Here is a 27,332-nt window from a genome sequence, read left to right on the forward strand (position 1 = left end):
GATACCAAGACTTGATCTGATTATATCTGTCACGAAACAGCTAGGCGTTCAGATATGAAGCATGGGATCAGTAGTTATGTTAAGCTGTATAAAGTTACATGTCCCGAGTAGGGTGAAGGCATTGTTGGCTGCGGGTTGGCTGTGCGCCTGGAATTGCTGGAGTCAACGGAAGCCGGAGCAACGATGGCCATTGCCATAAAGACAATAAAATAATAAAGATCACGTAGCATATCTATGGCTTCCGGTAAGCGTTTAACTTCACTTCTAAGCTGTTTTCTCTTTTCAAATCAAATCAAATCAAATCAAAAAATTTTTATTCAACATAAATGAAAGTACATACTTGTTGAACGTCAAAAGAACTACCGCCAATTCACAAGAACTAGCCTCCGTCCTGAGAAGAATTGGCAAGAAACTCAGCGGGCATGTTTTTTTTTTTTTTTAATAAGAAATTATTATTTATTATTTTTTTAATATTACATTTTTTTTTTTAATATGAGTTTTTTACAATGAGTATTATAACGTAACAATTGCTACAATATTGAAATGCCTGGAGCGAGCAACTCATTCCCACTTTGTGCAATCTTCTAGATAATCATTGACTTTATAGTAAGCTTTATTTCAATTCTGACGACATGATAATAATATACCTACAGTTTGAGAGGCTGTCGTCGTTTGCTACAACATAACCCTGTCAGTTTCTTTCTTTTTTTATTGCTTAGATGGGTGGACGAGCCATCAGGTGTAAAAAATTAAAAAAAAAGGGCTCACAGCCGACCTGATGTTAAGTGGTTACTGGAGCCCACAGATATCTACAACGTAAATGCGCCACCCATAACTTCTAAGGTTTAAGCTCTAAGGTCTCAGTATAGTTACAACGGCTGCTCCACCCTTCAAGCCGAAACGCATTACTGCTTCACAGCAGAAATAGGTTTTTTTTTATTGCTTAGATGTGTGGACGAGCTCACAGCCCACCTGATGTTAAGTGGTTACTGGAGCCCATAGACATCTACAACGTAAATGCGCCACACACCTTGAGATATAGTGCTAAGGTCTCAGTATAGTCACAACGGCTGCCCCACCCTTCAAACCGAAGCGCATTACTGCTTGACGGCAGAAATAGGCGGGGCGGTGGTACCTACCCATGCGGACTCACAAGAGGTCCTACCACCAGTAATTACGCAAATTATGATTTTTGCGGGTTTCATTTTTATTACACGATGCTATTCCTTCACCGTGGAAGTCAATCGTGAACATTTGTTGAGTACGTATTTCTTTAGAAAAATTGGTACCCGCTTGCGGGATTCGAACACCGGTGCATCGCTTCAACACGAATGCACCGGACGTCTTATCCGTTAGGCCACGACGACTTCGACCACCAGTATTCTCTGTCCATCTCTTCCTATTCGCTGTCTATCTGTTACACTCATTTATCGGTCCTCTCAAAGCAGACTTGATCTGGGCACTTCATCGCATTGGCAACAGCATCCGTAACTTGGTTCTCTCCAACATACTCTACATACAACTCTCCTTCAAAGTGTCTAACCTAATTGAATATGCAATTTCGAAAAGGGCACACCTCTAAAAATGTAAAATATTCAGGAAATGAAAAATACTGATTATTTCTAAAGCAGTTTAAACTTTAAAATATCAACTTTTGACATATATTTTAGTGTTAATTCACAATTGAAAATTACTGGAATTATTATAAAACGGGTGTAGGTAAGCCTCAAAACTACATGTATATGAAAAAACGTATTTGAAAAAATATGCGACATGTGCCCTTTTCGAAATTGCATATTCAATTAATCTTAACCAGTCTCGCTTAATTACGTAGTAAACAACGAAAACTCCATAGATAATTAACACCGCTGTAATTACTCACACAATAATTTGTAGAATGCAACTTAACACTTCTTAAAACGCTTTTATTAGCTGAGCATGTATGTTTGTATGTAATAGAATTGAGCTGGTACAATTAAATAAATAAAAATTGCACAAGCATCAAGGGACGATGAAAATACAATAATTTCGTAGCTTCGTTCTAAAATCTTTACCTAGAGAGTAACAACAGGATAAAAAAATATGAAATTACATAATTACTAGTTCAGTTTACCATTTAAACGTATTATTTTAGTTTTTAAAATTACATATATTACATATATTATTACACATATTAGAGAGAGAGAGAGAGTATTCTTTATTGTACACCACAAAACAAATAAACAGTGGCGATACATTAAAAACAAAAAAGTACAATTGGCGGTCTTATCGCTAAGAGCGATCTCTTCCAGACAACCATCAGGTGGATAAGAATCATTTGGAAACGAACTACGCGCGGTGTACCATTCTAGTGAAATACATATATATATGTACACATACATATACACATATTATTACATATATATTACATATATTATTATTGATATTGTTACAAGAAGTAATTTGACTGTAACCTTTCAATGAATCTACAATCTATGTAGTAATCTAGTTCTTTACAAATGCATTCCACTTGAAAGAAATAAATGGCAATACCTATTCTAAATGGCGACAATAAATCGCAAAGCACTATTAAGTGTGTGCTGGTTCTAAAAGATACCCCTCGCGTTCTAAGGACGAATTTTAATAATGAGAAAACGTTTGTAACAGACGTCCTTGGTACGGTGGTCGACAAATTCAATTTTCTTTTCATCTTTTATACTTTGTTTTTATTCAAATATCTACGATGCGGATCAACGTAGTAAATAGAAAAAGTTTTCAATTTGTATCATGAATAAAATTCTGAGATAGGTACGTACGTCTGCGTGGCAGTTTTTTTTTTTTTATGAAAGTGTCTCAAAACTGAAACTACAACAGTTTTGAGACTCTAATTGTAATATAAATTAATTTTCTCATGTTATGCTTAATATATAACAAATTAGTATTTTCTTAATTTATCGGAACTTATAGACATAATTAAAGTTGTTTTCGGCGTTTTGAATGCTTTAAAGTCTGATTGTTGCATCAAGGGTCGTGGCTTCGATTCACACATTCGCGTGATGAACAGGTCCGCTTGCTCTTTGTCTGGGTGTCTATTATCTATATATTTAAACGTATACAAGTATATACGTCAATCTTTGGTACCCATAATACTGGAAATCTTAATTTAGGACCGGATGACCGTGTGTGATTTGTTTTCAGCTATTTACTATCATTAAAGATTTCATGGTCACAAATACCCTGGAAACTGTAAAAATTGTTTTAATTTATACATAAATAATTCATTCAACGCTTATGCAGGATTTTTGGCTTACTGGTTTACTGGTGGTAGGACCTCTTGTGAGTCCGTGCGGGTAGGTACCACCACCCCACCTATTTCTGCCGTGAAGCAGTAATGTGTTTCGGTTTGAAGGGCGGGGCAGCCGTTGTAACTATACTTGAGACCTTAGAACTTATATCTCAAGGTGGATGGCACATTTACGTTGTAGATGTCTATGGGCTCCAGTAACCACTTAACACCAGGTGGGCTGTGAGCTCATCCACCCATCTAAGCAATAAATAAAAAATATTATCATTAAAGATTTTATGGTCCCAAATACTCTGGAAACCGTAAAATTGTTTTAATTCATACATAAACAATTCGTTTAACGCTCATATAGGATGTTTGGCGCACACCGTTGCACATGAATAATATAAAAAAAACACTTTAATATTCCTGCTTGCCCTAATAAAAATGACCTGGAATTTTCTTCATGTTGCTTCACATTAAAAATATAAAAGGTAGTGCTATCAGCCCTTTCAGGCTCACAACATTAACTATACCCTCTTTTGTTGAGCGACTTTACCTAGTATAGTCGCACAATTTCTTTACCTCCTGCCTCACTTTGAACGTTTTTAAACATGCGCAAGTGTAAAAAAGCTCAGATGAAGCTATTTCTTTGGGTTTTGTGAGTTGTACATTTTTGAAGTGAAAACTTCTTTAGAATCGTTGTGATTTCAAACCGGATGCAACGGAAAAAACGACAGGTAAGAGACACAAATACAAAAATGTGTAGGATGAAGCCAGCAAAGAATGAGACAGAAATATACATACTATTTAATACAGCGCCATCTGTGAGATTTTTTAATACTAACGTGTGTATGAAAGCTCTTGTAGTGAATTTTAATTTAGGATTATACGTGAAATTAAAATATCAATTCACAGAGGGCGCTACTTTACAATTATTTACTAATGACAAAATTTTACATATACTTAAGACGTTTAGGATAATTGTATTTTAATTTTGGAAGGTTTCACTTCTACCACGTGTGAATTGCACACATTTTGTTTATTGTCATTATTTTATTTACAACGTTTCCAATAATTAACAGCTATCATATATACAGTGGCTACGAACGGTTCCGTGCCCAACTGTATATTATTAAATGTAAAGTATCACGTTGACGAGATAAAGTTGTAAAATTAGTTTTAATTACCTTCAAACTTTTTTTGCATGCTCAACGTTATCCGTTCAGTGCATTTCATATTATATAAATTTAATAATTGCGATATAAAATCTTAACTCACACTGTGTTTTTTTTTCTGTGCTCGCGTTCAAAGCTCATGTGTGTGCTGTGGATTCATTACTAGGTTAGCGTGTAATATTTACTATTAAGGCAAATAAAGACTAATAAATACTGCGGCTTAGGCAATATTCTGCGCAGCACGGAGTCACATAAACAACGTTAAACCCGAAAGTGAATGCCAGTCGGACGGAAAAGGCCATAAAAACGGTTAGGTAGGTACATACGAAAAGAAAATTCGTTTACGCCAAAAATTCTCGTAAAAATTAATAATGCTCACGCGTGTATTGTGCAAGTGCTGTTACATTATTTCATAATAAGCGTAGACTTTGCACGAGATACAGCCCATTGAGTTTCTCGATAGGATCTTCTCAGAGTCGCGATTCGAAACCGGTGGTAGAATTAGTGAAACACTACCCTTATTAAAGCTAGTGTTAGCAAATTCGCCAGGCTGAGTCCCGCGAATTAGCTTACACGTTACCCTGAAGGCTGGCGTATGTAGGCAAAAAAAGCGAGATATTACAAATACTGAATACTATATAGCAACCTACCCTTACCAGTATGTCATCTTTCGTACAGAACTCAATTTAAATGTTCAAATTAAAGCCTATATTAAAACTACAATTACGATTTCGTGTTATTCGAGTTTTAATTGTCATTATATTTTTCGAAAGTTTCGAATATATGTAATTACTTAAACGTTATTATATATAGTATATGGTAATTTCAATTATGTCTACTGTGGCGGTAGCTATCGTACACCACAAGATATTTGACAGATGCCTGAATCTCGCTTACGACTTTTTTCAAGATAAGCTTGCATATACATATACAAGCTCCGAACAACAACATTCGGACCGTCGGTCTACCGAGCAATATCGCCCGCTCGGTAGAAGATCTTCCCTTTGTCGTTAAATCTCCCAAATCTATCCCTCCCTCCTTGCGTCGTATTCCTCATTGCTGAGGGTCGTGACCACCCTTTTGTATCACCTTCGCACGCACGATTTTTCTCCATCCATTCTTGTCTCTGGCGGTGTGGAGGGCGTTGTGAAATGTGGAATCAAGAGCGGTGCGGATCTGGTCGGACCAACGTATTGGGCTGCGCCCCCGAGGTCTTTTCCCATCTATCTTACCAGTCACGATGAGCCTTTCGAGATTGCTACCATCCTTCCGTGCGATGTGACCAAAGTATTCAAGGACTCTACGAAGACACTCGGATGACAGCCGCGAGGAGATTTTGAGTTCTTGCAAGATTGATACGTTGGTCCGAAATGCTGTCCACGGAATACGCAGCATCTTTCTCCAGCACCACATCTCAAAGGCGTCAATGCGTCTGCGGTCTGCAGATTTCAGTGACCAGGTCTCAGCGCCATACGAAAAAATCGAGAAAACTAGAGTCCGTACCAGTTTGGTTTTGGTCTTTACGGATATGTTGCGATCTCTCCAGATTTTTCCGAGCTGAGTCATGGCACTCTTAGCCATACCAATTCTTCGGCGCACTTCCTTCTCGCACGAGCCATTGTTACTAATGTTGGAACCCAGGTAGTTAAAATTGTCCACTATTTCTAGGTCTAATGCGCCAGTGAGTTCCAATTTTCCAGACCTATCCACCACCATGACTTTGGTTTTGGACCTGTTTATGGAAAGTCCCATCTCCTTGCTTATCCGCTCCATTCGGTCCAGAAGCGCAACCATTTCCGACTCATTCGCTGCAAGAAGAGTAGTATCATCGGCGTATCGAAGGTTGGTGATTTTCACGCCACCAACTGTAATGCCACCGTCCCAATTCTCGCAGGTCCGTCTCATTATGTGCTCCCCATAGGCGTTGAAAAGAATGGGCGATAAAATACAACCTTGGCGTACTCCTTTGTGAAATTTAAAAGGTTTCGAGGTTGTTCTATCGACTCTTACGACTGCCTGACTTGAGCCATACAAGTTGCGAAGTAAGGCGATGAGATGATTTGGTACCCCAAGTTCTTGTAGAACCTTCCATAAACAACTCCAGTTGACACAGTCGAACGCCTTGCTATAGTCGACGAAACACATTATCACTGGCGTGTCAAACTCATATGCTTTCTCAACAATCTGCCTGATGTTGAGAATCTGTGCACGAGTACCCTTGCCCTTCACGAAACCCGCTTGCTCTTGCGGAATTTGCCAATCAAGGTAGTAACGGATGCGGTTGTTGAGGATGTGAAGCAAGATTTTACTTGCATGTGAGATGAGATACAAGGTTCGATAATTGTCGCAATTCTTGGTTGATCCTTTCTTGTGTAGCGGAAGAATAATGGATTCCAACCAATCCCGCGGCCAATCACCGTGTTGCCATATATGTGAGCAGATCTTATATAGAGTCATAACACCCAAGTCACCCATAGCATAAAGCACCTCCGCTGTAATCCGATCGCTTCCAGGAGCCTTATTCTTCTTAAGAGATTCCAGTGCGGTGGATATTTCGGATATCCAAAATATACGACCCCAAATCTATACGACTCTCGAAAACCGAAGAGAATATTATACATGAGCCTATTTATAACATATTCCTTCATAACAAAAGCCCTTTGATTACAGATAGAACAATGAAAAATGATTAAAATTCGAAGGGCAGAGTGTTCACGGATGGTTACACTCTGCTTTTTGATTTATATTTTATTGCAAATGTATGGTATGAGATATGGTAGGAAATGAGATAATCACATTTGGTAATTGCTCGAAATTGATTTCTTCATTAAATTAATTTTATTCTTCATCAAGGATTTCGGTTTAATGAACCGTCACAATATCAGTCAACTACGCGTTAGTTGGGCGAAGTGTGCTCGGTTAATCAAAACATTTATACTTGAATCCTACCTATCTTGAAAATTTCATTAGGGCAAATTCAGATTCTCATCAAAAATGTTTTATTTCTATTATAACTACGGATAGCGCTTGTCGAGTACACTTAGTAGCCTAACTCACAGAGCGTTTTAAGTGTGCACTGAAAAATTATTTTAAATCTGCTAAATACAAGTTTCTCTCAGCAATAATTCTCGTAGAAAGTTAAAATTAAAATTCCCGGAAGGACACTGACAGTAGTTAAGAATTTATCCCCGGCTGGGTTTAGTGCTCTACGCGACGGATTCAATTATGTGCCACTATTCAGCACAATTTCAGGATGTCGGTATCTTCATTGTCTCTTTAAGAATATTTTCTTGGAGTGTCGCCTTAGTTGAACTATACATTAACAAAAAATAAGAAAAGTTTCATTTAATTTATTTATATGTTTGGAGCGGTACAATATAGTAAGTAATGAAAATTTTAGTAATCGTAGGGAAGAAAAATATTTCGTTACGTATATTACAAATATTACATCATTTGTATCTGTAGAAATGATTATAGTTTATCTATAAATTACATTGTCATAAAAAAATGCATAAATCTTTCCGTTTTCAGTTTGAATCAGTGAGATAAAGGCAGCGTCGAATGAGGGGAAAATTGAAATGGAAATATCTCCAGGTAGCCATTTTTTATTCACGGCAGAGAACTTCAGGTCGGAAAAATTCACCTCGAGCGATTCTACTCGAGATTAAAAAGTTTGCGGTATCAATTTCAATCCTCTTTTCTGTATGCATCCTTTAATTCTTCTCCCGCTGCCATTATTATCGCAAGACGCTCGTTAGGTTCATTTAGGAAACAAAAGAAATAAAAATGTGAACGGACCCCGCGAATAGTTGTTCCAGCAGAAATGAAAATCATAAATTATTTGGCAGTAAGATTGCAGGCGGCGTTTGTTCTGGTTCATGCTTTCAGGATATTGTATAATAAAACGCATTGGATAAAATCTCCATTGCGATAAGTTTCAAACCGTTTTGTAATTTATGCACTTAAATTTGTTTGACGTATGTTTATTTTCGATAAAAACTTAAACACGTAATTTAAGTCATACAAGGTCTATTGTTTCTAAATGGAGTAATCGAAGGACATATCCTTCTTCAAACGAGGCTTGCGGAGATTACTTTATGGTAGGCAGCGGCTTGGTTCTGCCCTGGCATTGTTGACGTCCATGAGCGACGGTGACCACTTACCATCAGGTGGGCCGTATGCTCGTCTGCCTACAAAGGCAATAAAAAAAAAACGGTAGCCACTACGTATCTACTACTAGGTATCTAGGTATTCATTTTGCGATCACATAAAACTAAAAACGAGAAATTCGTACATATTTGTTTTGTGATAGAATCTACTAACATTCGTGGCTTTTTTTAAATTCATCAGTATAATCCTGAAATTGTAAAATGGAATTTAACGTATGAGATTAATTAATAAAGTAAAATGTCCAGTTTAAATACTAAAAAAATACTTGAACCTAGAGTTTTAATAATCATTCGTTGATCCCGGATACCGTAGCTCAACAGGATACTAAGTTAGAGTACTAAAATTATTGATCAGCTATCGGCACTCGAGCGTGCAAATTTTCAAGTTAAGCTGAAGTCTTTAAATTTGTGAAAAGTATGCAGAAAGATTCCGTTACATATATAGTGCGGGTCTAACTAACAACTGTGGGTTATAGGGTGTATCAATAAAATTCAAACACACATTAGGAAGACAGCATTTGGCGAAAGTTCTCACTTTCGTGGTGAGAAGCGACAATAATCCTAATAACTATTTTTTTATGATGATATAGTCCTGTTTTCAATAATTCTAATAAAATTTATTTGACTGACGTAAGCTGAATAGGTTTTATTCATAAATTTCCGCGTAATGCTTACAGATTGAGATTGACGCGAGCTCGTCCTAATAAGTTTTGCAGATGTTACGGCTTATTGGGTGTTCAAATATGACATAGAAAAGACAGAGGCTTGTCCCCTGTCAGATTTAAGCACTGCGTTGTGAGACTCCGGTATGGTCAGCGTTGTTTTGTTGAGGAGAAATTAGCACTACTCCCACGTTGGGAATTGGACCGTCCTAAGACTTTCTTCGCTAATAAAAATACTATAATGTACTCACATATTATAATATTGGAACAAAGTTCCTTATGGGACGATGCGGAGGGGTACTCTAACCGGGTAAAAAACGTCCGTAACGTAAGATTTTTGTTATTTATGTATAGTCTTAGTATGATGGCTATACAGTGTCTAATGTATAGTCTACGTGATGACGGTTTTCTATGATAGAACATAATTAGGCTTAATTATTAATATTTATATAAATAGCTGTTTCTTTGTATATTATTATATATTTTTTATAAATCATTGTGAATAAAACAAAGTTGATAACTTTGTAAAGTAGATTTTTTATTTTTATCAATAAAAAAATAATAATAAAAAATGTACACCCGAATAATTATTTTCTTTATACCTCGATTAGAACTTAAAATTAATATTATAATAATAAGGAACTTCGTTCCTATCCGGTGTCCCACGACACCACACATTTTTTAAATATGCTACATATACATATATTATATGTATAATAGTCTTTTAAAAAAAGTTTCCGTATCAGATCTGTGGAATTTTTACTGGCGTATGGTAAAGGTTGGAAGCGGCTTGGCTCTGTTCTCGGCATTGCTGACGTCCATGAGCGACAGTAGCCGCTTACCATCAGGTGGGCCATACGTTCGTCTTTTTTTTTATTGTTTTGACGGGTTGACGAGTTCACAGCCCACCTGGTGTTAAGTGGTTACCGGAGCCCATAGACATCTACAATGTAAATGCGCCACCCACCTTGAGATATAAGTTCTTAGGTCTCAGTATAATTATAACGGCTGCTCCACCCTTCGAACCGAAACGCATTACAGCTTCACGGCAGAAATAGGCGGGGTGGTAGTACCTACCCGTGCGGACTCACAAGAGGCCCTACCACCAGTGATTCGTCTGCAAAGGCAATAAAAAAATATTAGATCTGTCAGGGAAATCATGTGAAAGCTATCGTTTTTCTCTAGTTTAAGTATGATACATATTTAAATGAATGAATTATGTATTTCACTGATTGATCAATCAAAATATTCATCAACGTATTAAACAAAAAATTATATTATACTCAGTTCGTATAGATATAAACTTAATCTTTGATTTCCTCAATAATCTATTTCCCGTGCGAAGCTCGGTAAATCCCTAGAAATACCAACAATAGTGCATTCGATCGTAATAAGTCCGCGGCACACGATCCATGGTTACACAATACAATGATTCATGGCTTATTCGTCCTATTGTTAGCTAAATGAAATTGCCACGTCAGCACAATTATACAATACAAACTGGTAGGTATGTCTTATATTGTTTCCTGTTACGGCCCCTTTGCCCATTAATGAATTGAAATTAACGCGATACTAACTAATTTAATGATAATAATATAAATTCTCGATTTTTATTTTCATTATGTTATTTCGCCATCCGATACCTCGAAAACTAATTGCAGAAATGAAGACAAAAAAAATTATACAATAAAACTAGTTTTAATTATGTCTATTAGTAGCGAAATTCGATAAAATTGACGCGTTAATACTAAAGGTATTTTTTGTTAGTTTGCATAGAAATCTGCGTTGATTAATAAAACAACAAATAAATAGATTATTGTGTACAACAATTTGAAGATTTACTTTTACGACAATTGATTTTATTTTAATTTTATTATCAAAAGCAAAAGTAACGGATTGTTGTATTGTTGCAGATCTTGTAGTGATAAACATATGCCTATTTTTAAGATTCAACAAGAATCATATTATTATTTAATCATAACTTAGTAATCGCTCTTTGACACTCCACACGTAATACACAAACGCGATTCCGTTCGATTAATGCTATATATTAAGTGTATTATCTATGCTCTCTAAGCCTCACATGTAATGCATCCCAGCGCCTGGAGTTGTTTTATAGCGTCAAGAACGTTAGTTGTCAGCTGTCATATAGCTCGAGCTGTCACCAGTCTCAAAAGATCGAAGAGGTGTCTGACATTTATTTTGACAAATGCTGGTGTTACATAAAATATCATGCCTATTAATGCCACGAAGCAGTCATGCGTTCATTAATAAAATTGATCTTTCAACCGTATTTTATTAAATTAGTTGCATAATAAAGTTCACTTGCTGCTCAGTAACTGTTTACTAGAGCGTATAGACTTCACGACGAGACGAAGGTCGAAATAATATTATAATTCTTGATTCACTGCAGTCCATGCTGAGTGGCGATAATTATAATATAATTGTCTATGGTAAAAACCATTTCGGGTATTAAGTATTAGGCGTTTTAATAATGATTCTTACCTGCAAAGTAATTAACAAACTTAAAGAAAGTTTGCTTATTAATCCATGTACCATTTTTGAAAAACAGATATTTCGTTAATTATTATGATTTCGAAGTATTTTCACCTTTTGTTTGTTTGTTATACAGATTATAAATTTCTTTTATCACAAACCGAAACTTTAATAAGAGAATAAACCCTTTTGTACAGTACATTCGAGTCTCCTTGGAGGCACATTGTTTTCGAGACTTTATCAAGATACTCCCAAAGATATATATGAAAGCCGCCCTCAGACTGTGCAATGAACTTGATGATTCTTGATTCACTGCAGTGCATGGTGAGTGGTGACCATTATAATGTGATTGTCTATGGTAAAAACCACTTCGTATGTAAGGTGTTTTAATAATAATTCTTACAAACAAAGTAATTAACAAACTTAAAGAAAGTTTGCTTATGTCCATGGTAAAAACCACTTCGCATATAAGGCGTTTTAATAATAATTCTTACAAACCAAGTAATTAACAAAGTTAAAGAAAGTTTGCTTATTAATCCATGTAACATTTTTGAAAAACAGATATTTCGTTCATTATTATGACTTCGAAGTATTTTCACCTTTTGTTTGTTTGTTATACAGATTATAAATTTCTTTTATCACAAACCGAAACTTTAATAAGAGAATAAGCCCTTTTCTACAGTACATTCGAGTCTCCTTGGAGCCACATTGTGTTCGAGACTTTATCAAGGTACTCCCAAAGATATATATGAAAGCCGCCCTCAGACTGTGCAATGAACTTTAAATTCCCTTCACACCTGAGTCCGCCCACTAAATACAGTTGTTGTAGAATAAACGCGATAAAATCGTACTTTACGACATGCAAGACTAAACTCAGTACGTAGTTGTAAATTATTCTGATATCTAGACAAGACTTTAGATGACGTAACTTTTCATTCCACTTTATGCTAACGTGTTATTTTATGTACTACTTACACATTGATGTAAATGTCACTGGTTACTTTTTTAAATGAGGTTAAAGCGCTTTTTATAATATGAGCAGCTGTATCACAGTTAAAATAGTTACAATTGCTCCGCGTAAGTAAGACTAGTGGTAGGACGTATTGTGAATCCGAACGGGTAGGTACCACCACCCTGTCTATTACTTCCGTGAAGAAGTAATGTGCTTTGGCTCGAAGGGTGGGGCAGCCGTTGTACTGTAAAAACGGAGGCCTTAGGACTCTTAAATCAGGCGGGTGGCCGTATTTACGTTGTAGATGCCTATGGGCTTCGGAACAATAACTTAGCACCAGGCGGGCACCAGCACCAAAATAGTTTGTTCACACATCTAAGTACTAAAAAAAAGCATCTATAATTATATAAAAAAAAACCTTAATTAATTTTTATTCTACTCTTCAAACCCATCTTGAGCAATAGCAGTAAAATATTTTTACAGACACCACAGCGTTGCTCAATTTGGCTGCGGTCTAAAGGACAAAATAGACTTCAACCGAATGTCAAATTTGGTGGTGGTACTTACAGTGTGGCATCTATCAGGTATCCACTAAGATTTAATAGAATGAAACTTATCACAATGGAAATTCTATTTTAATTGAAAAGTCGTCGTGGCCTAAAGGATAAGACGTCCGGTGCATTCGTGTTGAGCGATGCACCGGTGTTCGAATCTCAGGCGGGTACCAATTTTTCTAATTAAATACGTACTTAACAAATTTTCACGATTGACTTCACAGTGAAGGAATAAAATCGTGTAATAAAAATTAAACCCGCAAAAATTATAATTTGCGTAATTACTGGCGGTAGAACCTCTTTCGTCCGCACGGGTAGGTACCACCGCCCTGCCTATTTCTGCCGTGAAGCAGTAATGCGTTTCGGTTTGAAGAGTGGGGCAGCCGTTGTAACTTTACTTGAGACCTTAGAACTTATATCTCAAGGTGGGTGGCGCATTTACGTTGTGAATGTCTATGGGCTCCAGTAACCACTTAACACCAGATGGGCTGTGTGCTCGTTCACCCATCTAAGCAATAAAAAATAATAATAAAAAACTCGTAAATATATAACATTAGAAACATCCGGCGTTCAGCAGATGATTGATTTCGAAGAGTTATTTTTGCGTATTTGAAGGCTTCCTCTATTATTATTTTTTATTAAACTACTACTACCTGTTACTTCTAAGTCAACTGCAAAGGAAACGTATTACCATTCGTTCAGATAGTGTCCAAGAGACGAAGCCAAACACGGCCGACATAAGAGCGGAATGCTTCCGCTACATTCAAACGTCGGGAGTGCTGTTTCCGCTGCACAAATCACCGTGTCACTTCAGTTTTATTTAAATTCTGTTTTTGTTCGGTCAAACAATTAAAGTTTGCCGCCATGAATAAGGAAAACAAGGGATTTTCAAGCTACATAGAGTTTTTATTCGTTTTTCTTATTGTATTTTTTGTACTACCCGCAAAGGCAGACGATTCTACAGCCTAATGCTAACTGAACAGTAAATTATAAATAATAATAATAACAAATCGTCGCAAATCTAGAAATTTAAAATTCTTTGTGTTATGGGTACCAGAAACTGACATACGTACATACATACTTAAATACGTTTAAATATATACATATTTAGATAGTAAAAACCCAGACAGAGAGCAAACAAACTTATTCATCACACGAATGTTTGCCCGATGTGGGAATTGAGCTCACGACCCTCGTCGCAACAGTCAGGGCCGATAACCACCATGCCAGTCAGTTAACAGTAATATAAAATCCACTCCGTGGGCGAATGATGCTAAAAAAAATATAATAAAATTCTTCAGAGAAATCTTCCTGTACTTAGCTTTTACTCAGTGCACACTTAATTATATAAAAATGTAAGGGTCTAACGTAAAAACAAAACCAACAACAAATACATATTTTATATATATATATATATTTTTTTTTTTATGATTGAAAGTTTACTGGTGGCCCGAAGGCCTTTCCAGTTTCACCAGGACAGGTGGACGAGCAAAGGCTCAGCCAAGAGGGGTGGGATTTGCTAACAACTGCCCGAGCGCCTCCGAAGGAGACCTAACAACTCAAGAGCAATTGTTTCGCGAATGAATCTACTACCGGATCGGAATCGCGACCCGCTGAGAAGATCCGGCGAGAAACTCAGCGGGCCGATGCATGGGTTAGGTTGCACGTCGACCTCTTTGTCGAGTTCGACGAGTACGGTTACCGGGGTCCATAAGCCTGCCCCTAGTATTAGAGCTGAAGGCATCTAATGCAAAGGTTATTGGATCTGATGGACCCGTAAGGAAGTGTCTAGGGCGTCGACGGTGACTGGCTCCTGCATGATCAGGATTCGGGGAGTAGTCAGCGGCGGCAACGATAAGGCGATTATCATGACGCATAGCCTTATCGAAGTATCGTTCCGACGCTGACTTCATGTATTTCCGAATTGATTCGAGGCCCAGGTCGTCGTGTAGGTCAACGTTCCTCACGAACCACGGAGCCCCGACAGCTAACCTGCAAAAGCGGGATTGTAGGGATTGGAGGGTGTCTATGTGTGTGCGGGCCGCGTGAGCGAACACCACACTCGCGTAAGTCATGACGGGCCTTATGCAAGTTTTGTAAAGTGTCACCTTGTTCCGAAGGGACATTTTACTCCGCTTACAGATCATGGGGTAGAGTCTACCGAGAATAAACGCGGCACGGTCACGGACTGATTTTATATGCGTGCGGAATGTCATCGATGCATCCAGGGTAACGCCCAGGTACTTGACCTTCCTGGCCCAGGGTATGGGTTGTCTAAAGAGAGTAATCGGGGGTGTGAGATTCCTCCTCCTAATCCGGGAGGAAATCCGTGTGGAGCTTCCCCTCTGAAATAGCACCGCAGTACTTTTCGCTGGGTTGATGTCTATGCGCCATTTTCGGAACCACTGTCCTAGGGCTAGGGCTGCGCTCTGAAGCTTCTTCGCGATTAGGGACTTATTTCTACTAGAATAGTAAACAGTCGTGTCGTCGGCGAATAAAGCTAAATGGGTCGGCGGCGACCGGGGAATATCGTTGACGAATAAGCTAAATAGAAGGGGTGAGAGGACAGAGCCTTGCGGGACTCCAGCTGTGAGAGGTCGTGGGGAGGAGCGGGTTCCCTCGACTCGATATCGAAAAGAGCGGTTCGACAAGAAGTCCCGTATGATGAGCACGAGACTATACGGCACGCCCATGTTGAATAGTTTGAAAATCAAACCATTGTGCCAGACTTTGTCGAACGCTTTTGCGACGTCGAAGAAGAGAGCTCCCGTGTATAACGGTTTTGGTCGATTAAGCCCCACAAGAATGTGCTCCGTGAGGCGGTGCACCTGTTGAACGCATGAGTGATTTGTACGGAATCCGAATTGTTCATCGATGAGAATGCCCTTGGATGAGACGAAGTCTCTGAGGCGTTTGTAGAGCAGACGCTCATACAGTTTGCCTAGAGACATGAGGAGGCTAATCGGGCGGTAGCTCGTCGGATGATTTTTTGGTTTACCGGGTTTATGTATGCCGATAACGTCCGCTTCTTTCCACACCGCGGGAAAGATACAGTTCGCCATAGCGGCATTGAAAATAGATGCCAACATCACGATGAGTTGGACGGGTAGAAGTTTAATAACGCGGTTGGATATACCGTCGGAACCGGGAGCCTTGCGAGGACGTAGGTCTTTGATCAAGTCTTTAACTTTCATCGGGGTGACGGGTGGTAAAGCATCCGAGGGTAGCAAGGAGACTCTGCGTTCTACCTCACTGTCTACTAAACATATTTTATATGCTTACAGGCTCGAGTATAGTACAATGAAACAAAAAAATAAACTACAAAAAAGATGGACCATTGTTGGTGCGTTGATAATTTATACATTTTAGAGGCTTGCTTTTAGTCTTCTTTTATTTTATTTATTTTTTGGTCAGGAGGAAGTCGCCGGACTTCCGCCCTCCACTGAGGATGGAGGCCGGGGCATGTCAGAGTCGAACTGACTAAATCCTCCTGTCACTCAACAACCAATGTCCAAACCTCGCATAAGACAGAACTCATGAAAAGGTAAAGGGGGTAAAGTGAAGCGTTTAGTGCGGAGCACATCTCTCCCATCACCCTCCCCCTCGGGTCGTTGGACCGGCGGTCGTCGGCGCGACGACCACCAGCCCTATTACAAATCTTAAAGAATTTAACTTAATTATTAAAAACCAATATTAAGTGTATATTAAAAACGATGAATGGTATTAAAATATGGTGACGATATATTCTAATAACAATCATCGATTTTAATATCGATAAAATTTCAGTGACGAGCGATAAAGCCACAAAAAATCTTTAGTTTGTGGGAATAATACCAAATACATATTTCGAACAATGCTTTAGTAATCGTATTTTTGTAATCTAACAATATTGTTAAACTTAATACTAAACATATTGAATACAACAGAGAATATTAAGTTGCTTTTCTCAAGAACAACCCGTCGCAAAAACTTTAGGGGTGGCTTTAACGAGTGACCCGTAAAGTTTTTGCAAGTTGTTCACCAAAAGAACCTGTTGGTGCTATATTTTTACGATCTACGTTCATTGTATTTCACTAGAACGAGATTATTTTGCCAACTGTAGACAGAAAGTCTGCTACGTATCCAAGACTATGCTTATCTTTATGCGAGTATATATATACTAATGATCTATTTTGCGTTTATCCGACCGGAACGGGGCAACGTAAAAGCCACCGCGCCCGAACATGTCTTGTCGGATTCTCTAGATTCACTCTCGGTGCTTTTAGCTCTCTCAAGAACTCTCAATAAGAAGAGTTTGACGAGCGAACTAACCCATAGACACAGCCCACTGAGTTCTCGCCGGATCTTCTCGGTGGGTCACGATTCCGATCCAGTGGTAGACTCTGCGAAGCACTGCTCTTGCTAGGGCCAGTGTTAGCAAGTTCTCTCAGGTTGAGCCCGTGAGCTCACCTACCCGTCTGGCCGCAGCTGAAATAGCCCCTAAGGCCACCAGCGAATAGGTAGGGAAAAAAAATTATACGTTTTTTTTCACAAAAAGTTACGGAAATGCGACTCTGAATGTCTCTCTATTTTATATATTATACTTGATATGTATACGAGCACACGGCTGGTCTGATGTTAAGTGAATAGTCTCACTAGTATTGAGATATCGAGTCGAAATTTCAATTAAATTATATTACGACTATCTCGCCTCTCAGACTAGAACGCATGACTTCGACTTAGCAATGGCATAAATATAACAATAAAACGCTTTGAATATAATATTCGACAGCTTCGTTGTGTTTATTATAACAAAAGTAACGCTATTATTGAAAAGTATTTATCTATGCTGTCATGTTCCACCTTCTTCTTCGTCGCTAAACTCTTGACAGATCGGTTGGGCTTGTCACATAAAAAGTGACGCCTTATCTAATTACGAGCTTACATAGAAACTGTCTATTTAATTCTTAAATTTTGTAGTTTGCGCTTTAAATAACACGCACATATATAAACTTGAAAATATCGTCGATCGAATTGTACATAATTCTCTTTAGGAAAAGAGCATTTACTAACTCAATTTAAAGCTGTCATCTAGCCGGACAGTTAACCTAAATTCAAACTCCCTCGAGATTAGGGTACAACGGTATCTTCGGTCATAACCGTATACTAGACTTTCGAGAATAATACGATAATGCCACGAGATAAATCAAACAATCGTAACTGGCTATTCACAGCCCGTGACATGTTCGTACCGTGATCGCGATAACACATTCGCTCCTGAAAGGTCCGAGTTATAAAGCTTTATCCTCGATTCGATTAAGTCACCAAATCAGACTGTACTCGCATATATAGACGGTTAACTTCTGATTTCACGTGTCCCTGGCTTCTATCTCGGAAGACGGGAAATTGCCAAGAAAAGATGGCGGACGACCGATGCCCGCTCCGGTTTTTATTTATTTTTATTTCTACGGACGAACGGCTCTCGGGCACCGTGGATGGCGAATAAATCGTAGTTTTAGGGCGCTTTGTACCCACGTTGGAGAATGATGGGCTTGTAAATCAATTTGCTTGCGTAATAAATGCCTGAATAACAATAATTCAGTTACGAGCCTGCTTGTTTTATTGTTGCGAGCATTCGAGCGAAATTGATTATGGTACGGAACAATGTAAACTAGGAAATAAACAAAACGATTTTTATTTTAATTAAAACTTCTTTTATGGTATAAACTAGCCTAGGCTGGTCGTAGGACCGTCGAGGCGATTCCCCTGGCCCTTGTGGACTGGGTGAATCGTGACAGAGGACGCCTCACTTTTCGGCTCACGCAGGTGCTCACTGGGCATGGTTGCTTTGGTGAGCTTATGCACCGGATCGGAGCCGAGCCGACGGCAGAATGCCACCATTGTGGTTGCGATTTGGACACGGCGGAGCACATGCTCGTCATCTGCCCCGCATGGGAGGGTTGGCACCTCGTCGTCGAATAATAAAAATAGGAAACGACTTGTCGTTGCCGAGTGTTGTGGCATCTATGCTCGGCGTTCGGGTTCCCCTAGACATCAACCGCGTTAATGCCGCCCCTCCTTAAGATGAGTTCGAGGCCTCATATTTTACAGTACAAGGGCTGCAGTTTTTCAGCCGTTATACCGACCTGCGGGATTCGAACACCGGCATAGTCGCGTCGCTCGATACGAATGCACCGGGCATCTTATCCTTTAGCCCATTATGAGTTGGAATTGTACTTTAAATTAATCAAAAGAAACATAACTGAGTTCTGAAAGCGAATAACGCCATCTTATCAAGTACTACTAACAAAGCATTTTTAAGTGTTAATAATAATTTACTTAATAATTTAACTGAATTAATAATACCTTTATTTTGTATCGAGAAAGGGTACTGTCAGGTTTTTTTATAAAACTTGCTTTGCGTGATGTGCGTACAATATTATTAGATCGTTTTGTTCTATAAAAACATTTGGCATGGGGATTGACCTAAAATCACTGTAAAATATAGAGCAGCCTGGATTTTTATTTCCGATTAGTATTTCACTCGTTTATAATGGTAAATGAGTGAATTTTGCTAAATGCTTTGCAGCGCCAAAAAGATAAGATTATCGGTGGCATTGTTCAGCTGTGACTCATTTTATTGGCAATTGCATTTATTAAAAATGTGCATAATACCAAACGCTCTGTTTAAGTCAACAGTCTGTCTCTGAAATATTTCATATTTTAAAGTTATACCTATAAATTTAAATGTACAGAAATATTATATTAAATTGTTACAGTTAAAATGAATGAGCATAACCATTATGGTAAGATGAATGGATAAGTAACTTTATGAGCAATTGTAGCGTAATGTTTTTCGTCCAAGGATGCTGATATATGAACGATGGAAAGAGAATATTCTGGAACAAATCTGCAAGAAAACGCAGTTAATCTTGACCAAGAAATTGAGAGAGCAAAGATACCCATTTAGTTATAACTTTTAATTAAGGAATATGTAGGTAAGTCTAAATTGGGACTTAAAGACAAAAACGTAAATAAAAGAAAAAAATGAATGTGGAACACAAAACACCGAATCTCGGCTACAGAGAGATTACATAAAAATGTGTATTAGAGCTGAGTACCTTTTTTATTACTTTTTTGTCGAGAGTCGTAGATCTCAAGAGGCCTCGGTCTGCTGAGCCCTTAGCCCTTCACTTGGAATAATAAAACGGCTTGAAGAAATACCGAGGAGAGAAACAGTTCTTCTATGGGGCTTTAACTAAATATTTTATTTGAATCACATGTACGTAGAGCTGTTGAGTTTGTTAAAGCACAAAGAGCAAGCAGCTCGTGATTTCTTTTTTTTTACTTTAAGAATGTTACTTTGAAATTTTCCCGATTCCGGATTTCCGAATTTCCGATCTGAATGGATCCTTCCTCTATAAATAAAATAAAGTTATGCCGAATACGATGAAGTTGAACTATGAAGGGCTTTTTGTTTTAATTATTGAGGTTCAACAACATTTATAATTTTAACATTAATAGCAACACGAAATACTTGAATAGCTATGATATGCCACAGAACTTACGGAGTTAAATTATTTATAATATTAAAAAACCCCAGGAGAAAATACGACGGATATTTAAAAAAAATATTAAAGTACTTAGGTAGTTCTTCTGCGTTAGTTGTTTATTTTCTTAGAAAAAATCTGAAATCTCTAAAACTATATAATAAATAAATGTTACACTACCTACCCGTCATATGTAATGTACATACATATGTATGTCGGAGACAGTCATTCGTTTGGTAGCTAAACGCAGCACGATTCCCGAGAGACGGCAGCACGATTGCGGTATCGTCGGAATTCGGCTAGCTTCGTGCTACGACAGAGCCTAGCCGATGGAGGCGCGTAGATGCCAACACACTTACCAACCAGCTTTCTTGAAGAGCGGTGCCTCCATCCTAAGAACTGTCATTCGTTTTCGTTTGCTAACGACAAGAAAAGGTTTCTAAATTGTTCTAAGACAAGAAACGTAATTGGTGTACTCAATATTTATCACTCGATCACCCTAATCGCCCCTATGATGTGTCTGACGATGGTGTTAACAATTGTGGCTTCTCCGACATGTATATGTTCAAGAAGATAATACAAATAAATTATGTATCTATAAAATCGAAATACATACATTTCATTTAAAGGATATCATGAAAAATAATGTTGGTACTCAAAAATAAAAAATTCGGATTTTCAAAATAACGTAATATAATGTTTTTAAAAAATGTTGTCCTACACTTTACATAGTGGTAATAAACACCGTATAAACACAAACTCTATTACGTCTGTCCGCGATAACAGTCTCACTACGTTATCTCGGTTAGTTTCAGACGTTATTTCACAAACAAAGCAACGTCGAGAGTCTTTCCGGTCGCCGTCAAGATGATCGCAACGGGATAATGGAATTGCTGCCACCATGAATAAATTCTTCGCTCTGCATTTATAATTTCGTTTATTTTTTTACTGAATAGCAGAGAAGTCGTACGATGACCATTTTGTGTTGTATATAACTCAAAAAGACCAATTTTAGCGATCAGGAACCACCGTGGAGTGATGCTCGTTCCAAAGCTGTAAGGTACGTGCCAAACAAAGATCTCCCCAAACGTACTATAGAGAAACGCAGTGGTCCTAAGCAGTATGGATGAACTCTACTGATGTTCTGGGTAGTATGGGTGTAAGGCGGTGGTAGTATGGTAATGTTACGCGTTGGGGTTCGGGATAAATAAAAATTCTACTGAAGTACAAATTAACTCTGTATTAACACTTAAAACACTGCATGACCACTTCTCAATTCACTTCTTCTGCTTCGCTTCAGATTATCCGTTCGCTATTTTGCTTCGAGTAGTTCCGATTATTAACTGCTTTCGTGCCATCTCTGCAACGCTTTTATAGTCAATACGACATCTCTATATTTATCGAGAACATTCTAGACAAGTCGAGTAGCTTCGATGTGTGCTTCTGCTATCTGACAATAGATGGCGTTTTAATTTTGGAATTTTTGGAAAGGCCACATTCTGTATGGAGTCAAATGGAATTAGCCGATATTTGAGAGCTTAGAGTATATATACATAAGTAAGCTATACTCTAAGTTTGAGAGCCTTGGGCCTTCGGGATGGAAGCAGTACTCCATGACACGATCAGAAGCATCAAGGTGTGAATTTGTAACGAGATTCGCGTTGTGATTATTAAATTGTTCAGTAAGCATGAATTCGAGGATGACCTCATTTGTCAACCTTAGGTAATAAGCAAATAAATATGAACAGACGACATAGCTACAGGAGGTTCAATTTTTAAACTCACTCGACCCAAATTTATATTTAGTTACAACCGGTATTGCAAGAATAAGGCTGCGTCAAGGGTCCTAGACGAAACCTATTGTACCGAACAGTGCGTCAAGAGTCCTGCCGGTCCGGGATTGCTGTTTACAAGTATTTTTCATTATCTGTCAACACTTTCAGTGAAGCTAGCATAGCCCTTTCGAGATTACTAGCAATAGGTAGGCATAATAAAAAAGGCATTATAAAAACTGTCATAATGAAGCTTATGCTGAAATAAATACATACTTTTGCAATTCCTCATTTTTTTAGTTCTTGATCTCATACAAAGATTTCCACGTACGCTGCTAATAATTGGATTACTTGGAATTTGGGTGTGGATTTCTAACGCTATTTGAAAGTAGCACCCTATTCACTTAAAACTTTTATTAAACCTGTTTTATTAAAACCTTTTAGCTGCCGAGACCTCTAGTATACGTATCTAGTTCAAGGAATTACCCGTATATCTGAGACGAGCACTAACTTGTTAAGTTCAACACGTACCCCTGAATTGTTAAATCGAAGCAGACCCGACGGCACTAAACTTGTACGTACATTTAGTTTTATGGACGGAGTTTCTGTTTTACAACTCTTTCTGTACTTTTGACATGGGACCGTGTAACTTTAAACTCAAAAATAAGCGGAAATAAATATTTTGCGGTCTACTATAAAATTGAATTCTTACGAAGAATGGACGTGTCATAAATGAGCATCGAATTGAATTGAAAATTGGGCGGTTGAAGTTGAGAAGAATGGAAATTAGCTAACGTTGAATTATTTTTTGTTGCTTAGATGGGTAGACTAGTTTATCCATCATTGTGTCCTCACACATCCATTCCTCACACTACAAATCCGCAGTGGAACTACTGACATTATTTAAGAAGCTATGATGAATTATACCAGCACTAGACCAAACAGTGACCATGACTTTTTTAGGAGTAAGTTTTAGTCTGGGGCATGGCCTAGATGTTGAACTAAGCTCTAACCAATATGATGCCTGCTCATTTAGGATTATAAAAAACAATCCATTTATCATCGCAAGTGACAGTCTGGTTTAAAATTATTTCATTTCTGTGTCTGTTTGGCAACGCAGGGCATAACTTAACGCGTTTGTCACGCTGGCAATCGTTCACTTCGTACGGCACCAAGCTATTAAGTTTTTGTTTATTTGGCTAATTTGATACAAATGAATCAATATTATTTTGAGGCTAGTGTTGAAATTCGTCATTATTGACTTCAGTTTTTGGACGAGCCCGGGGTCCATTTTTTAGATCAAAATTTCCATGTCAGAAGCTTTCAAGCCAATAACGAGTTGTGGGTTCGTTTCTAGTGTTCACTCCGTACACGTCATTAATGTTGTGCGCAGTTTGTGCGGCATTATATTCCGTATTCGTAACTTTAAATAATTGTTCATATTTGCTATCGTGTCCATATTGTCAAAAAAGAAACAAATGTAGTGAAAACAAAACTGTGATCAACAAATAATGACGAAATATGAAAATAATTAATTTTTTTCAGCCACCAGTAGTATTGTAAAACGGTAACTTTGTAGGTAAAAACCTAGTTAAATACCAGTAGATTCTCGTCCTGCAGGACTTCTGTCGCAGAAGAACCATAAATTTCTATTTAAAGTGAAGAATGGTCTTTCTATTAATCATATTAGGTTTTCATATGTATGGTTTGAGGTGGACGTCGTGGAATTGATTGGCTATTAAGCTTATTATTATTTATTGGCTGGTTAAACTATATTATTAGATTAAAACAAGATGAACTGAAAACAAAATGAAACAAAAGGATGGAACACGAACTCGTGTCTTAGCTAATTAAAAAAAATCGCAATTTCTAAGCTTAAAAATTATAGGTAAACTCGTCTAATCATTTATACGTGAATGGAACAAATTCATTTCGGATTTTTTCCTTTCCGTAATTTTTCTTGAAAGAGAAAATGGCCCCGTATTTTCGGTGAAAAAAAAAACGAGAAATTTTTCATTCAAACGATTCAAGTAAAATTCTGCTGAAATGTGAGTGACGTAAATTAATTAAGGACTTCTTTCCCGTCCTTGGATAATGTAATTTTCATAATAAGGAAGCCAATTTATGCATTACCTATTTCTTTTGCTTTTCTTAAATTTTCAAAAACTTGAGTTTCATTCGAAATAATTTTTTTGTTGATATTTTCGATAACCTTTATAAGCTTAAATAAATTTTTAATTAAAAGTATTTTTACGATTGAATATTGTATTTTTACTTTTGTTATATTTATTCCGAAGTTTCTTTTACTTTACAATTTCGTGATCAAATTACACGTCCTACCTCATGACTGCGAGAACCAGACATAAATGTAATGCTTCCTAATAGGTTCAACTACATGTTATAATAATATTATGTTTGAAGATATTAGATAGCTCCTCTGTTCCCTAAGGCTGGGCTCTGATTGGCTGAAGTGGTTACTGAGCAACTTTGTTTTGCTAAGTATTTTCCGATATTAGTTTTGGAGTTCACGTTAATGCTATGTAGACACATGAAAGTTCACTAATTGTTTAGTCCTTTGTTAGAAAAACTAATTAATCTGTATGCAAAGCACTGAATACTGTATACGTGATTAATTGCAATAACAAATTTTGACATGTAGAAATCAATCCTTCACTAAAACAAAATAAAGTGAATATTCGCTTGTTGCGATGTTACACATTTAACTTTGTGAGTCTCATTTTGTGAAATGATCAACTGAATCTGCTATCGTACATTTGTTTGTTTGTTTGTTTGTTCGATGACTTAATAATGAGTTAATCAATATTAAATGCTCCTGCTTATTAATACATTGTGCACCAAGGGACAAAAGTTTGACATTTCCTCCCGCGTGTAAAATTGCGTGGGATGAATAATAAAAATAATAAGAATAATAAAAAAAGGAATTTAACTGTTTTTCAATAGAACTGTCTGATGAACTCATCTTTGTTTAATACTTCACTATTAAATTTTATTGCCTTTTGTTTATTTCACTTTTACACTAAACACAATATTGCAAATTACCCGAGCACAACAATGGCGGAGAATGTTAGGTGCGTGAGAGCAGACGTAGACACTAACGCGCATGCGCACTTGTCAGTACCCAGGGAGGAAAAGTTACACTTTCTTCCCTGTACAGCGGGACGAAAACCGAACTTTCGGCGTAGGTAGGAGAAAAATAATATTTCAGGCTGTTTCGATAGTTCGTACGTCTTTGCATTGTATTTTAGACGTATAGTTATTTATATTGAAACGGACCACTTGAATAATCAATTCATGAAGTTCATCTACACTACCTATATTTACAAAACAAAATTCAATATATCAGAGATCAAATTGTATATTTTTAACAAGGTCTAAATTTAGTTTTGTGTTCTACGTCGGTGAACAAATTTATGATCCGTCTGATGTGAGGTGATTGCTTAAGGACAAAAAGACGAGAATTCCATGCATTCTAATGAAATATGTACTCAACAAATGTTCACGATTGACTTCCACGGTGAAGGAATAACATCGTGTAATAAAAATCAAACCCGCAAAATTATAATTTGCGTAATTACTGGTGGTAGGACCTCTTGTGAGTCCGCGCGGATAGGTACCACCGCCCTGCTTATTTCTGCCGTGAAGCAGTAATGCGTTTCGGTTTGAAGGGTGGGGTAGCCGTTGTAACTATACTGAGACTTTAGAACTTGTATCTCAAGGTGGGTGGCGCGTCTACGTTGTAGATGTCTATGGGCTCCAGTAACCACTTAACATCAGGTGGGCTGTGAGCTCGTCCACCCATCTACGCAATAAAAAATAAATAAATGCACGTTGAGACACTTAGTTGAAGTCTCAATTTTACTGTCCACGGGATTACTATAATACAATAGCACCTAGTTTTGTCTATTTCTACCGGGAAACAGTCATGCGTTTTAGTTTAAAGGGTGGAAAGGTCATTATAAAATGGAATTGACATTTCGACTAAATATCTCAAGACTAGTCTCATATAGTAGACTAGAAGCACTATTATACCTTGACACTCCTTCACAATGAAAATTTAGATTTATTATATTCGGAATTCAAACGGTGCTAAGTTTACCAGGAAATTCTACACAAAACACAGAATTCCATTTAAAAATTTCACTACAATTTCCAGTTCCACGAATTTGATATGCGCAGCTGTATTTGACAAAGTTACAATTTGGTTTTTTTTTAAATAAAAAACGATCAGAATGTATTCGTAGCTGCGATGTAAGCGAGAGCTTATTCAAACGAGTTTCAAAGCTATACCCAGAAGCTACATTTCTGTTGAATATTTGTGACTTACATTCATAGGTTTTTTTATTTAATTTTTTTATTGCGAGATTTGAGTAAACGGGTTGTCTACTGTTAAGTAGATATCAGAGTCAATTGACTTTTTTTATTGCTTAAATGGGTGGACGAGCTCACAGCCCACCTTGTGTTAAGTGGTTACTGAAGCCCATAGACATCTACAACGTAAATTGCGCCACCCACCTTGAGATATAAGTTCTAGGTCTCAGTATGGTTACAACGGCTGCCCCACCCTTCAAACTGAAACGCATTAATAGCGGGCAGAAATAAGCGGGTTGGTGGTACCTACCCACACGGACTCACAAGAGGTCCTACCACCAGTGAAAATATTTGAAAATGAATAAAAATATGTGAAAATATTTATCACATTATGTAGTGTTTCAAATAACGAGTAATTTATTTATTTTA

At 37.5% G+C, this 27,332-nt stretch overlaps 1 protein-coding gene across 1 annotated transcript in view; it reads left to right on the forward strand.

Moving 5' to 3' along the window:
• Positions 1-27,332, forward strand: part of LOC101738250 (protein toll) — a 151,937-nt gene that overhangs the window by 6,131 nt on the left and 118,474 nt on the right. The window lies entirely within an intron of this gene.

Source organism: Bombyx mori, chromosome 6 (genome assembly GCF_030269925.1).
Source record: "Bombyx mori chromosome 6, ASM3026992v2".
Taxonomy (NCBI): Eukaryota; Metazoa; Arthropoda; class Insecta; order Lepidoptera; family Bombycidae; genus Bombyx; species Bombyx mori.